A 15,076-nucleotide genomic window follows, 5' to 3' on the forward strand; every position below is an offset into this window, starting at 1 on the left:
TTTCGTTTCAAATCACCTTTATCACTATCCACCAACAATTCTCAAATCCACTCGATCCCTTAAACTAATCATCCATTTAGGGCCAACAAACCACAAAACAATATCAATACTTCTCCTCAAACCGAAGTGCAGCAACCAGTAACTTCCCAAGTCATTAACTCATCACATACGCCCATAATTGAAGTCATTTCTATCAGTCGGTTACTAGCTCCTCAGAAGCCTACAACCCAGTCAAATTACCAACCAAACGATGTGACCATAGCATTTACTTACTAACGGAGTAGTCCTTTAACATCAACTAACTTATATCAAGAATAACCTTTAGCACCAGTGGCAACCTCATCCTGACAACCATGCCAGATACAAATTTTTTCCTTTCCCAATCTCTCAAAAGTACTCATTTCCAAGATATTCTATGAAGTCTCACTTTGCTATGCACTTTCCACCAAAGTCTTCGTTCATGTCCTTATTGTCAACTTCCTTTCTGTATTACATGCGATCACAAATACGTTGCCCACATTCGATGTCATCACCGAACTTACACTTATTATCACATACCGAAGTCTAATACTCTACCGTTGCTGAATCGTCGACCGGCCATTGGTTTGTCAGTGTCACGCGCACCATCGTAAATCCTTGACGAATGCACTTTTTCACCTCCGAGAAACCCAATGGTGAAACATGGAGACCCTGTAACCTCCAAAACTATCTTCTAATTCCTCATGAACTTCCACAATAAACGGGTGTAATCGCGACTCCACATAATCGAAACCTCAGGCCGTAACTAGTGACTGAACTGAATCACGCATCCGAATTAGGATAACACATCTCGTACTATTCGACAACACATCATAGACCAACCATTCGCGTAAGAATTTAAGGATGGATGTTTATCTTCCGAGCATAATCAAGATTAGAGGGTCCGGATACCAATTGGAATCGACTAGATACCAATTTGAAAAAAAAATTGCACGATAAAATGAAAGAATTCGAAGTTTCCTAAATGTCTTATAGCCTCTCGCAGATAAGTACGGAGCTCATCGTACCGATCCACAAGACTCTACTAGATACGCTCTTATATTATAGATCGGGTAACTTAGGGCTCTGATACCAATTTGTCATGACCCATTTTACTAGGTCGTGCGGGCACCTATCATTCCCACCGCGATAGGCAAACCCTTATCCCAACATAACCAATTCAAATAAAGGCGGAAGAAATACATATAGAATAAGTCTCAAATCATCCATATAAGATAAAGTGCGAAAATATTAAATACAACCCCATAGATCTGGTCTGGTCATATAAGAGTACTAACTACATACTACAAGTCTGAAAGATTTTAAAGTCTCATAATACAACTGTCTCAAAATAAGAGTAAGACAAGTAGGTAAAGGAGAGAACATCCGGGCAGCGGCACCAACGTACTTACCTTGGAATAATTCTACAGCATCCTCGCCAATCAACCTCGAGGGGAAAGAATGGAACCTGTCTAATACTCTGCATCCATAAAAGAATGAAGCAAGTGTAGGTCAGTGTAGTGGTTCTATTTTTTCCGATTCGTATTTGCACTTGCTTCATTTAAAAAGAAAAGTGTCCCGGGGAAGTACGGTTGTCAATCGTACCGGGAAAAAGGAAAAATATACTTCTACGTGGATGGTGCTCTAAATGGACTTTATTTTAGAGTCGCCACCTAATTTTTAGAAAATTAGGAAAACCGGTTCGAAAGGGTTCATTTAAAACGGTTAAGTTTTAAAAGAAGCCAATTTGTACCAAAGTTTTGATAAGGGTTCTAGTGATCCCCCGGGGAAGGTGTTAGGCACCCCGGTATTAAGGATCCGTAAAATACGATTGACCTACGGGTTCTAATAGTATGCCTTGTGAATATAAATTGTTTTTGAAAAAAAACTACTTTGTTTTAGATTCCTGCAATAAAAAGTTAGTCATTCATGCAAAATACAACACTTTCAAGAAAAAAAAGTGGTAAAGTTTTGCTCAAAATTGGGCGTTTTGGGTTTCGGACTAGAACACCTAGGTTAAAACCCGAAGGTGTTAACCTAAGTAGAACATTACGTAAGCCCATCTGAGTTTAAAATGATTTTTAGTTAAGTTAGGTTCTTAAGAAAATCATTTTTTGGCATACTATTATTATCCATATTTTAACCGTATTCCATATTTTTTTGGGTTTTTAGTTATTTTTAGTCCAAATTAATCAAAATAGTCCAAGTCCAAATCTTATCTAAACGGTCCAATAGTCCACGGGTCCAAGTTTATTTTTGTTTTAAAAATTTGGTTAAGTTTGCCAATTTTTTGTCCCAAAAGATCATTATTTCAAATTCAGAGAGATCTCAATTTTACACAAGTATAATTAGTCAAAAAGCCGTTTTTCACAAGAATTTTCCAAAATTCGATTTTTTAAGTTTTCAAAAATAGTTTTTTGCGACTCTAAATATGTGATAATCTTAAAGGTTCCAATAAATCATATGCAATATGAATTAAAAAAAAAAAAAAAAAATTGAATAGGGTAAGGAGTTAGGCCGACCAAGCCCAACAGAAAAATGCACAAATTAGTATTTTCTGCTCCAATGATGCGTTTCAATGTTTATGCCATCCATGCTAGGGGTAAACTCGATCTAGAATTGTTAGTGGGCCTCGATAGACCCACCAACGTATAGGGGTAATCACATCAAATAGGTTTTCATAGTATCAGTAATGTAATCGAGGATGATAACTAAATTACAAAACTAAAAAAAATGAATTACAATGCTTTTGGGCCAAGCCCACAATTATTATACTAAAAAAATAGCAGAAAATTTATGCAAAAGACCATCAGTGGCTAAAGGTAACAATTATCAGATCACCAAAACTAAGGGCAGGCCCATAATTGTGGCCCAAACTTATCCTCTCCTTAAAATTTTCTAAGTGTCAGATTATGATATACACGATATACCACTGATATACTCACTAAGATAGAGAGAAAAACCCATAAAGGGCATACCCTATATACATCTCAATATACACTGTATATTCAGCTAATATCAACTCTCAAACACCACATTTAAATCACATAGAAGACTTCAAATCTACCCAGCAATGCCATAATCCTAAACTCAGGTACTCAGTTATCAATTAGGACCAAACAAACAGTCTCAAGTTCTCTATTATACACAGTTTTAAGGCCAGCCATCAACAAATTCAAAGCAAGGGTGTCATAGAGTGACTCAACTAATTCAAGAGGGAATAGCAAGCAATTTAGGCAAACAAGTTACACATGGGCCAAGTTCAACATTTTTTGAAGAGGTGTTAGTGTAAGAAGGTAGCATAGAGAGGAATCACCACCTAAACTAAAACCAAAGATATTGGAAATTCAAACAAAAGTGAAACAAGCCAATTTGGCCTAAATGTACTTTTCAGTTTTCAAGGTCTTCAAATTACACTCAACAAGTTTAGAAAATTCATTTAGATAGTCAACAGGTTTTAAACCAAGTCTCAAAGTAAAGGTACCAACTTGCATTGTTTCCAGAAATACAAAGAGGTTGACAGGTTTAAGATAATGCACAAGTGGGGTTTCCAAACACAGGTTAAGACAAACCATAAGCAACTCAACAATACCAAATTCTATGAGGTGTTCAAGAACTTTTAAGGAATGCTTCAAATACCAACTTATTTTTTAAGTTGTCTTATTAAACTAGTAGGATCAAATGACAATTACTCACCTAGTCTTAGAGGTCAATTTTCAGACAAAGACATCTACATAGATTTCAAATAGTTTCCAATATGACTCATGTAAGTATGTGCAATGGTTTCACATGTAAGTCTAGACCTAGATGATCATGAAGAGGTTATACTTATAGACGCAACAATATCCATCAAGGAAAGAGCCAAGAGGGGCAGGAGTATAATAGCTTCATATTCATTCCCTAACTAGTTAAGTGTACCAATTCTAACAAGGTTCAAGGATAGAAATATCAGCAATCTTGTTGAAGTTCAAACAGGGGATCATACATCAGTCAAGAAAAGAGAAAACAGCCAAGTTAAAAAACAAACAAATGTAGTTCAACTTTTCAAAGATATTCATGGCCTTCTTCTAAACTTCTATAGTCAACACAATCACATTTTTAGAAAAAATTCACAGTTTTTGTACTTAACACCTTTCCAATCATATTTCAAGCAATTTTAAAGTCCAACTGTTACAATATAGTCAAGAAGGAAGAAGGAAGAGGGAAAAACAACACAAGTAATCCAGTCCAGCTTTGGAAAAAGAGAGAACAGTTCACATGAAACATTAACACAAGATTTTTCTTTCCCATAAATCAAATTTTAGTCTCTAAATCAAATTGTAATGCACACTTAAGCTAATAGAAAAGTCATACGGCTTCAGGCAAAAGGGATTCAAGTAAACAGTTGAATCTTTTCCAAGTCCTATTTTCACCCCAAACTTCCCTTAACACCAAACATTATGTTAAAGGCTTTACTTATCAATACCAGCTTTGAAGACTGAGTTTTGCACTGTTAGAGGGGTTTATTTAGGTGTAAAGTCAAAATAACCATTCAAATGAATCATGGAAACACAGTCTATAGATAATATGTTCACATCTCCAATTTTTAAATCATTAGTCAACAAAAAAATTGTGATAAATGGTAAATAGAGGTAAGACTCACAAGTTTTAAGTATAAGTAACTAATACTAGGTTCAATGTACACCCTAATCACTTAGCAAGAATCATAAAGGCAGATTCACATAGGGAACAGTTTTACTCAACTTTTCAGATTTGAAAAAATGAACAAAATGCTAACTTAGCACAATTGCAATCATGGTCCTACTGGTTTTAAACCAAAACAGGTTTTCACCCTTTTCTTTTCATTCAAAATTTCAGTCCGAAAGATTCCAGTGGTTTTAAAAGGTCCATTTCCTTCCAAAATAGGTGAAACTACTCTAAACAGTGTACTAGTTACAAATGCCATCACACACAAAGGTATTCCAAACTAGACTGGTTTCAAGAGATCTAACAGTACCTAAATAAGACTAATAAGGGACATAGTCTAGTCTAGGAAACGTTTTAAGTCAAATTTCCCACATTACAAGTCATACAACAAGGGCAGTCACAAAACAAGAATTTCAATAGTTCAGAAAGAACTAGAAGGAACTCATAGAGGGTATATAGTGCCTATACTAGAATCAACCAGGCAGATAGTGATTGACACAGTCAAGACAACACAGAACAAAATAGACAATGCACACTTTGAGGCTTATTTTGGAACAAAAGAGGACAGACTGAACTAGTAAGGGTGTCACATGGTTTTAAGTCATTTTCTACTCAATTCCCATGCTTTTAACTATTAAAATTCCTAAAACTGGGTGATTTTAAAAATCTATGATCAAGCTAAATTGGTTTTCTGAGAACTCAAGTCATAAAAACAGACAGTTCTGCACAAAATATGACTTACAAGGAAAGGAAAACAACTTCTATAGATTCAAAAACTACACTCAACTTTAAAAATAAAAAAAAAAAAAAAAATAAAAAAAAACTGGTTTGAACCTCTTACACTTATTTCTTGAAAGACACAATTCAATTTCCCAGCTTCTTATAACATAAACTGACTTCAAAACAGGACAAATATTAAAGCAAGGGCATTTCTGGCCTACTCTATTTTAAACATTCAAAGTTTTCAAACAAGAGCAAATGTGAAGAAACACAGACTCATAAGATTATAGTATAACAAAAACAAGTTCCAAACTTTAAGCTTAGCATCACTAAGATAAGTCTAAAATTTCAACAACTACATAATTCACACATAAGACTAACTTACAACCTTTTCTAATTTATTTTGACAAAGTTAAAAACTAATAAGGCATCCAAACTTCCTTTTAAACCATAACTCATACTTAGATAGTTTTAAACTTCAAGTCCTCATACTACATCTCAAGAACAACTCTTACTCCCTTAAAATCATTTTTTCTGTCAAAACAAGAGACTAACAAGACCACAAATCAGGTTATAAGACCTCCAATCAAATTTAGCGGTTTTAAAATCAAGAATGACTTGCAAATCCTATTTCTCACACTCAAACGCATGCATACAAGACATTCAAATTTTCATAAGTTGCAATTAGATTTCAAACAAGACTCCAGGATCCATTTTTGGAAAAAATCTTGCTCTCTTAAACAGTTTTTACATTGTTAGAAGCAATCAAAGAGTTCTAGAAAGAACCGGCTATTGAAACAAGTAAACAAGCACTTAATAATGGAGGAAAGAGGTCTTTTTCAATACTTGAGACTAAAACAGACTCAAAAGAGACATTTTTGGACTTGAAGGTGTTTTCACTTAATCATATTTTACTTTCAAACCATCAAAATAGTTTTCCAATCCAACTTATAATTTTAAAATATCAAACAAAGTCAAGAAGGTATAAGGTTATAAACTAGTGAAAAATTCCAACTAAATAATGTTACTTAACAAGAACTTATCAAAAGTAGCTAACTTAGATTAAAAACATCAACTTTACTGACTTAGTATCAAAAATACTAACTTAAACTATCTTTTTCTTCATTTTTATTAGCTTAACCAACTCAAAACTACTTAACATTGTCTAACTTTAAGCTTCCTAACTCATTTTTCAATTTCAAATCACAACAAAGGACACAGAATGCTCACTTAATCAAACTAATATGTAACCATTTTTCTAGCTAACAAGTATCACATACAATAGATGATCATAGTTTGAAATGAAAACAAGGATTGAAATAAGAATTTACCTTTTGTTGGGGCAACCTAAAGTTCAAAAGGGGATTGGTTCAACACTCCAAGCAACAAAAACCCTTCTCAAATCCTTAAAATCACCTTTTCTTCTTCTATTTTTATATTCTTCTCTATCTATTGTATTTTTGTATATACTTATCAATTGTATAGCTAGTGTACATGAAACATAGGTTTTTTTTTAGGGAGTAAAAATTTGGACATCTCTTTGTCAATGAGACCTGCTATTTATAGAACAAACATATAGGAACCCTAGGACAAAAATAGAAGGCACTTGGCCTTTATTTTGCCCCTAAATCCCCAAATTCGTACCCTATCCCCAATTTCAAAATAAATTCAGATAGGACAAACGAAATGCTAACTAAGTGTACCCTAAATTTCAAATAAAATCCACAAAAATCAGATAAATATGAGGATAGTACAAATGCCAGCATGAACCATGTATATCATACAACCCAACGGTATAATTGAATCAAAATGGTACCAAATGAAAAAAAATCCCCAAAATCGTACCCTACCCCCAATGGTGCCACATGAAAATTACCCTAGGGTATCCACGTGACAGCGTGTGGTGGAAAAGCTGGTAAAGGAATCAAGGTCCCGCCCATGGCAACCACACGCATGGGTACCCCGAGCAACATCCATCAAATGGCACCAATTGGTGCAAATTTGTGAAAACTAATTAAAACTGAACCTGGAATCGACATGAACAGGTGAAAGGACATAAAAGCCCTCTCAATTTCAGTCAAAACAACCGCAAAACCACCGTATTGTGGTGGCAAAACCCTGGCCCTAAAAATCGCCATTGATACGAAGAGAGAAAGAGACGGGTGTAAACTAAAAATTTGGGGGGGGGGGGGGGGTAAAGTTTTTTCATTAAACTTCCCCCCTCTTTTTTTTTAAAAGAAAATCATATATAACCCTTTTTTATTTAAAATATCGAAAGACCCCTCCCTATCCAATATATTATAAATATATATATTGCTTTAAATACTAAATATAATAATTATTGGGACTAAATAAAAATTATAGCTCGTAAAGTTAAAATGTGAGCTTTAAAACGAGCCCAATATTGACATAATCCTGAGCAATATTTAAAAAATGAAAAAATGCGGTAAAAATGAGCGGTAATTTATACGTCGTCTTAATTAGCGATTTTCCCGGATTAGACGGAGCGGGATACGTATTTCTTTTCCTTTTGAATTATATTTATGTAAGTAAATAACTCATAATTTTCTTGTAATTATCAATTTTTACAGAATAATAATTAAATGTCAATTTTGCAATTTTCTCAGGATTTTTGAATTTTTAATTTTTTGAGGGTGCAACCTTGCTCCGTCTTTGACTCGGGAATTTTAAAAATTAAAATACGTGTCTTATGAGTTGAAAATTAGGTGTCAACAGTCAGTACAAACAACGGTACCGTTAGGTATCATTGACCGACCAAGTATAGCCAAGATACTTCAGACAATAAGGTAGGATAGGCAGATAAATCAACAAGTATAAGTCAAACACAAGCCAGAACCAAGTACACATCATCACCTAAGTTAAAGCATCTAAACCCCAAATTTGCCAAGTCTCAATATTTCAATCCGAATCCATACATCACAAGTATATCTCAAGAATATTACAATAGAAGTCAAGTGCAATGCAATGCAATGATATACGAGATGTATATGCAATGCAATGATGTGTACACATGTACTCCGGACGAAAATATCTACGTACGGTAGCACAACTCATGGGGGACCCGCCAAGTCCATGTACTATGTCGCTCCGTATCACACAAAGACAGAGACGACCTTTCCACCCTTCATGCCTGCCAACCATCCCGTATCACACAGCAGAGAATGGTCGCACAATTAGAATAAAACCTCCCTAATATTTCTAACAACATAGGCTACATCGTCATCTACCCTGTCATATATGCCTTATAGATATATATGCATATATGTATATGCAAGATGAGTGCTTAATGTATGATTCAAGTATGCAGATGACAACAACAAGATCTCTTATCACACTCATTCCACTCCGATACATGACCTGAGATCACGGACTCTCACATCACACAATCCACGATTCCGGGACAACCATCGGATATCGGACTACTCACATCACTCTTATGCAAACTGAGCTCAGCTCATCACAGTGTTTCATCAAGTACCAACAATGTCTCAACAGTATATCATGAATAATGAGAATGAGTGAAATGCATGTGTCAACATCAAGAATCAACTCAATATCACAAGTACCAACATGGGTACGCCAATAATATAATCAATGTCACAAGTACCAATCATGGGTACGCCAACAAATATGTCAATAAATATATAGATCATACGAAAATCTATGCTCGCATCAATGTCAAAAGTAAAGTACCATCATATCGTAATCAAGATGTAACAACAGTTCCCCGATATCTATTAACAACACGTGGCAAAAAGCCGGCACAACAGATAAATCAAGTCACACACAACGGCCCCAATCACGCAACCGGGCCCAACCTAAGATAATATCCAACCCAACTTCATACCCAAAGGTTTACATGCTTTCTCCGATAATATAATCTAAATATATGCTTCGCTATATGAAGTCTCACCAAGGGTAAGCCATAACCTACCTAGATGGCCGAACCGCAACACCAACAAATCACTATTTTACATTGCCCTTCCGCTGAGCCTCAGAACCAAAGAAGTCTAGGCATATTCTAAATCTAGATTAGAAATCATGAAGAACGATACTAATATTGCTATCAATCAATTTGGGTCAAATCCAACCTTAGAATTTTGGGGAAACGGGGCCCACAAGGTCAAAACGGGAAATTCAGGAGTAAAATATCAAATTAAGCACTAGATGATCATAACCAAAAAACTAATTTCTAATTTAATTCATGGATTCCCCTAATTTCGAAATTGAAGCAAAACCCCCAATTTTTGGTATAAACCCTAACTCTTTGATTTAAGAATTCAACTCTAATAATGGAAGATAAATGGTTATCAACCTTAGATACAACATAATCTAGCATAAGCCCAATCAATTTCATCCTTAATAAGCCTAGATAGAAAATCCATCAAAACCCAATTTTAATCTTCCATTACTAATGAACTAATAAGAAAAGGGGTTTCTAAGATGATTAGGAATAATGAATTAGCAAGAAGGTTAGGAGGACTTACCACCAAGAATATCCTCTAAGAATCCTTTAGAAATGCTCCTAATATGAACCACTTTCGGAATAACAATGAATGAAAAGACTTAGGGTTTTATATTATTTAAATACCCCAGTCACTGCCCAATCACCACTTTCGCGGTCACTCAGACCGCTTCAGCGGTGCCGCCCCAGCAGTCCCTTGATCGCTAAAGCGGTCATGCCTAGAGGACACGGGCCGTTTCAGCGGCAGGGTGACCGCTATAGCAGTACCGCTGCTGCGGTGCTGGTGCCGCCAAAGCGGGCACCAGACACCAGAAACTTTCCCAAGTTTCACACTACATCTCAAATTTTCGACTAATTCCCGAGGCCACCTGCTCACAAATCACATACACAGACACACATAAAAATACGCTATGAACGCACTCATGGCCTCGGAATTCCCAAGGAGGTCTCATTGACCGAGTCAAGCCCCGATACCTCGATTCCGACTTCCCAACCCAAGACCCAAAATGCATCCAAGTGCATTAGGAACTGAATCAGATATACACACAAGTTCAAAATTGATGAAATTCCGAAAGAGGTCCGTTTACCCACAAGTCAAACTTTGAGTCAACTCTTTTTCACTTTAAGCTCAAACTTCACAAAAAGTGACCCGAACCAAATCTAAACACCTCGAGAAGCATGTCAACGGTCCCCTCGGGTCCAAAGGGAGCTCACCAAGCTTGGGAAAGGGTCAAAAGGGTCAGAAATGCAATAACGACCAAACAGGTCGTTACATTGAGGCATAACCCTTAGCATGTGTGTGCGGATTGAAAAGGTGGCGTGGGAGCATTACATTGCATCCCATTGCATTGCACTACATTCATATTCATACATTTATTCATTGACTATCTTACTCTGCATCTTATACACTTTGTACATTCTTGTACCTGAACCTGTTTGTGACTGTGCTCGATTGCTTATCTGCTCTCAGTCTTCTTATTTATATGTGTTATCTAATCATTGTTGGCCTATGATGCCTACGAATACTAGTGTTGTACTCATACTACTCTTGTTGTACTTTTTGTTGAGTGTAGAGTTTGAGGTAGGATCCTGTTCACGACCTCGAGAGTGACCCGAGGCCCTTCTTGTTAGAGATTTCCCGGTCAGCCACTTGCCGGATCCTACAGCCCGAATTTCCCTCTACTGCAATATGCCCTTTCTGATGTCACAGATAGATTTATTTATGCATTTCTAGACTTGTATTTTTAGAATTCCGAATGTTGTATTTACATTAGTGCTTTTGTATGAGTCCAGACCAGGTTTTGGGATGGTAGTTGTTGTCATTTCCGCACTTTTGATACTTATATATATGTATCTGTTGACTTGGTATAATTTCTCTTTTCGTTCTGCAAATATTGTTTAATTGATGTGATTAAGGGAAGGGTTCCACCACCAGGGGATAGTGTGGGTACCCTCATGACCCGTGTTTTGGATCGTGACACATATTCCTTAAGGTATATGTTATAACATAATCACTAAGGGTGTGTTTGTGTGTGTCTATATGTGTGTGTGTCGCTAAGAATTTTGAAAATATTAACCTTGAAAAATTATTTTGATGATTTTCAAAGTATAGTAGGCATAAGTTAGTAACAAATGGAAATAATACATAGTGGAGCTTATGATATGGAGATTGTAGTTTTATGACGCTTTTGAATGCTGATAGTTGATAATACTATCTATTTGGTCAAAACAATTTAGATAATAATATCTATTTGGTAAATATGATACTTCTATCTATTTGGTCAAAACAATTTAGATAATAATATCTATTTGGTAATTATGATACTTCTTTAATGCAAATGAGCACTCAGTGATAGAAGTCATTTTTCCTTATAAATACAAATGTTTCCTTGAAAAATCCGTTTAAGTAAATAAACACTGAAAAATGACTTTATCAAAAAACATTACTCTCCATAGTAAATCCCTAAAAGGAAAATAACAAAAAAGACAAAAGTATACCCTTGTCTTGACTCAATAAAGAAAATAAAAAAGAAAAACGGGTTAATAAAAATAATTCGCATGGTCAACACTCAACATGCTCATTAGCCAGTAGAGAATACTATATAAGTTAGCTTCAAAGGGAAAGAGAACATCACATTAGAGCTTCAATAAATAAAAAAATCAGCCGAAAAAGTAAGTATTTCACTTATAAATTAAGCATTTCTATTACATTTTTAATTCCTTATATCTCCTCCTCATTATATCTGAAGAAGAAATTTCTCAAACTAACATTGAAGGAACATATAACCCCATGGCGGCTCCTGATTATGATATGCAAGAAGAAGTTTGTGTGATGTTGGTTGATCATGACAAAGAGTTTGTTAATGAGATGGTTGATTTGCTAATGTCATATGGATATAAAGGTAAAAACAGTGACATCTCTGGAAAAAAAAAAACACACACACACACACATGTGTGTGTGTGTATATATAAATTGATATGATGCCTCTTATTTTAATTTGTGATTTTAACATCGATCTCTTTTTAGAGTTTATTTTATTATAAATCTTGAATTTCTTTTTCTTGTTGTCATAAAACCGTTTCTATGCTTGTTTATGTTGTTTCACTAGTTAACAAATGAGTTTTTTGTGGCTATAAAGAATCAAATTCAATTTTCTATTTTTGGTTGTTGCTATAAGCATGTCACACACTCGATTAGCTTCTCCGTAGAGATGTATATGATTTTTCAAAGGGGATTCAATAATTTCATGTTAATTTTTGTGACGTCTAGTTTTAGGGATGTTCCCGAAGGGATATAGCTTTAAGTAAATTTATATCATTCAATCAACATATATATGTGTTCTACACTTGGAGGAGAAAATTAATTAAATCTCTGAAAAATAATTTTTGAAGGTGTATATCTTTGATTTTACAAATCTATCAATCATTTTCGAAAAAATAAATTTGCTTGGGTGGCGGCGGCACAAGATTAGGGCAACAGGAAGGAAGAGAAAGAGAATGACTTGATAAGAACCGATCTGGCTATCATTATTTGTTGAACTTGAGATATATTTTTTATCTTTTACTAGACGTAGACAAAAAAAAATGGGGAAACCTGATTTTCATGAAAAAAAAATTCTTTCTATTTTTTTTTTAGTTAAAAATTGCCCTCTTAATTTCATGGAGTGTTTTTTTCCTCTGTAATTCAACCAAAAAAAAAAACATGCATATTTAAGGAGTTTTTATTTATTTTATTTTAATATACAATTACTATTTCATCCTTTTTTCTTTTCTTTTTTTATTTCATCCTTTTGACCACTCACATGCCTTGAATTTAAAAATATTTCAATATTTTTATTTTATTTTTTAATCCGAAAGAAATAAATTTGGAACTACTTCAATGGTCCCTTATCAAATATTATTTTTCATCTTGGTTATTTATGAGGACATTAGGCAATTATCAGAATATTTGAAAAAATAAGTAAATGCTACAATTATGTTTTCCGAGAATTATCTTAAAATGGGAATTCTCTTGAGTTAATATAATATACCCTACAGATAAAAGTTGTGTAATTAATAATTTCGGTATATTTTAGATGTTATGCCTTTTCCTTTCTTTCTTTTTGTTTTCAATTATTTTGTTAGTATTCATTGATTGTTCCCTGTCCAAGGTGTGTTAATCTTTTTTACTTGAATTGCTTTGCCAGATACATTTGTATGTATCATGAGTACACATGCATAGAGCAAGTAATGTTTTAGCAACAACCAAATTAATTAATTATCAGTATTGCATGACCTGATAAAGAACATATAAAAGAATTCGAGAGAAAAAGGAAAGGTCTTTTTAATCCTTTTTCCGCTTTTTGAAACTTCTGAAATTCAAAGTCAATGCCTAAATAAAAAATTTGGGTTTCACTTTAGATACTAAAGATAGAAAATACACCTCCTATGTAATCATTCAACTACTATTGTTTTTTTAGGTAATACCTTTTTGTAGAAAGTGTATTTCTTCGATTTGAGGCTCAGTATTCTGTAAAGATTTGTTACTTTTCTGTCCATTTATTATCTTATAATTGTTTTACTTTTGTTGTCATACATAGGATTCTTATATATATATACTAGACGGCCTATGACCGTGCTGCGCACGGGCCCAACGCTTTAGATTATAGTGTATATATGTGTATGTAGTTGTGTTTGGATAGTGATTATATATATATTCAAAACACGATTAATATAACATTGTAGTTTGTGCTCCGTATCTGAAACTTTATTATATTAATGTTTGCTACGAATACAAAATCGGCAAATTTATTAATATATTTTAAAAGAAAAGACACATTTTAAAAAGAAACTATTTTCCTCTCTTTTGAGATAAAACAATAGCAATATTAAGCATTAGTTGATACTTTCAATTTTAATTCGATTAATTTAAAGGTGTAAAATACTTATTATTCTTTATCAAATTTTGATTTGGATAATTCTAATTCAAATTATTAAATTAATTTTACATGTTTAAAATGAAACAAAATAGAAATTGATTTTCTATTTAAACGAAGATATATATATATATTTATATATATATATATAAGCTCATTACTTGTCATGTTGTTTTTTGCATGATTTTTAAGAAAACGTTGATTAAATTATAATTTGACTAATTTACCTTATTCATTATTTACTCCATTTGATATATTTTTTTTACGACATTAATCTCTTTTCACATTTATTAGAGTAAGAATAAAAATAAAAAAATAATTAAATTTATCTTATTTTAAAATATAAATATTTTAATATATTTATTTTAGTAAACATAACAATAAATGATATGGCGGAATATAATAGTTTAATATCTAGATTAGATCTTAGGCTAATATAAAAAAAGAAAGAAAATTGTATGGTTTGACTTTAGTTTTGAAGAAAACTTTCTGGTTTGCTCAAGTGCAACAATTGATTTGACGTGAATGAATCCATCATTATTGATTAAACAGATACTTTGGAAATTACATGAATATTGTTTGATTTTTTAATATGGGGTGCACTTTTTTTTTTGGACATTATTAATTCGCTTATTTTTATGCGTATATATAACATTAGGTTGTCCATATATACAGTATCTAAAAAACTTTATTATATTAGTGTTTACTATAAATACAAAGTACAAATTTTTTTTTGACATTATTTTTTTTA

This window comes from Lycium ferocissimum, chromosome 3 (genome assembly GCF_029784015.1).
Source record: "Lycium ferocissimum isolate CSIRO_LF1 chromosome 3, AGI_CSIRO_Lferr_CH_V1, whole genome shotgun sequence".
In the NCBI taxonomy this organism is placed as follows: Eukaryota; Viridiplantae; Streptophyta; class Magnoliopsida; order Solanales; family Solanaceae; genus Lycium; species Lycium ferocissimum.